Below are 2,019 nucleotides of genomic sequence, written 5' to 3' on the forward strand. Positions count from 1 at the left end.
CTCTCTCTCTCTCTCTCTCTCTCTCTCTCTCTCTCTCTCTCTCTCTCCCTTTCCAACTACACACCCTCCCGCTTCGACGTACACTTTCGTTTATATATATCCATTATACATTCAACACTGGCCAATCCGATTTCACCATTGGCCCCCCGACTAAGGCAACGACAGCAACGCCATTATATTTAATATTGTTTCACTAACTCTCTCTCTCTCCTTCTCTGTCTCCCCCCTCTCTCTCCCTCTCTCTCTTTCTCTCTCTTTCTCTCTCTCTCCACGCACTCACACATGCATACACACATACACACACACATACATACAGCACACACAACAGACGCATACACACACATATAGGACAAGACAGAAAAAGAAAGGCGGAGTGGGGAAGAAGAGAGGAAGAGAGGGAGACAGCTGTACGTTGGAGGCCAGCTGTGATGCATCAGAACCGCCATGCTGAAAGACAATCAAAACGTGACCATCCCGTCTTATTTAGAGATATCAAAGATTAGTTATGGAGACGCAAACGCACCAACATCGGTTGTCAAGAATTCTCTTGTGTCATTGTCTGGATAGATTTTAGTAGAACATTATTGGAACAGTGCGACGTTTTGGAAATGCTTTCTCTGTGTATACTATGGAACTCGAAAACCTTTTTGAAGAACTGTTGTCATCAACTGTGTGTGTTTGTGTTTGTGTGTGTGTGTGCGCGCGCGCGTGTGTATCTGCTTGCATATGTGTGTATGAGTGTGTAGGTGTGTGTGTGTGTGTGTGTGTGTGTGTGTGTGTGCTTGTGTGTGGTATGGAAGACACTGTTAATAGAATCGCAAAGGATGAGTTTGAAAGAGGCGTGGCTCTTATTAAGCCACATCCCTTTAAATATGGCCTAATTTTAATAAGAGGGGGTTCCACCTTGCATATAGTTGATGGGACACTCAAGTCAGTGGACAAATACACACACATACACCTATAAACGTGTGTGTGTGCATATGTGTGTGTGTGTGTGTACGTATATATGTATATATAACTTTGATAAATCTGATGACTTAATAACACCTACATTGAAATATATTCCTTTATTGTGTTATCTGGTTCAGTCATCTGACTGCGGCCATGCTGCAGCACCGCCTCTAGTCGAACAAATCGACCCCAGGACTTATTCTTTGTAAATCTGCATTGTTTCAATATATTCTTTCAATATTATACTTTACGAGACATTAGAATTATATGTATATGTATTTATGTATGTCTATTCATATATATCAATATATATGCATACACACACATACGTATATATATATACACACACACACACACACATATATATATATATATATATATATATATATATACATATATATATATATTTGCACATACATATATATATACATATATATATATATACATACATACACATATATACGTATCTACATACATATACAGATACATATATATACATATACATATATATGTGAATATATATATATATATACATATATACATGCATATATACGTATATATATATATATTAAATAATGGGAGTAGAAATTAATATTAATTAAATTAATATTTATTTAAACCAGTGGCCTAGCGTATCTAAATAACCATATTTTCTAACAGGTAAATTCCCTGCAGAAAATTATTAACTGCGGAGTTCTTTCCGGCTTCGGCGCGCCAAAACGAAGACATTTGAAATATATCCCCAAAGATAACTGATAGAACTTTATACATGTCTTGTCTTGAGAGGAAGTCTCGTGTTTAGTTCTGTGAATTATATTTTCCTGGCGGTCACACGTAATGTAAAGGATAACAACGAAACCATGGTATGTGGCTTTTTCACCAAATTTTGTATCTTTTTTTTTTTGTCTTGCTCGCTTTACGTTCTGGCGTTTGCTAAAATTTCTTGAGAGCAATTTTCTTCGTGGTTAGACCGTTTGGGGGGGGGGGGTCTTCGTCGAATATATTAGGAATCCAACCGGTGGTCATTCTTCTTTATATATACGTATATAGAGAGAGAGAGGGAGAGAG

General features: G+C 37.3%; 1 long non-coding RNA gene across 1 annotated transcript in view; it reads left to right on the plus strand.

The window, feature by feature from the left end:
* Positions 1–2,019, plus strand: part of LOC128248284 (uncharacterized) — an 86,661-nt gene that overhangs the window by 4,859 nt on the left and 79,783 nt on the right. Inside the window, exon 2 of the long non-coding RNA XR_008264519.1 lies at positions 1,612–1,814. This is a non-coding gene — a long non-coding RNA (uncharacterized LOC128248284). The remainder of the gene's footprint in view (positions 1–1,611; positions 1,815–2,019) is intronic.

The sequence above is a fragment of the Octopus bimaculoides genome, chromosome 7, assembly GCF_001194135.2.
Source record: "Octopus bimaculoides isolate UCB-OBI-ISO-001 chromosome 7, ASM119413v2, whole genome shotgun sequence".
NCBI lineage: Eukaryota > Metazoa > Mollusca > Cephalopoda > Octopoda > Octopodidae > Octopus > Octopus bimaculoides.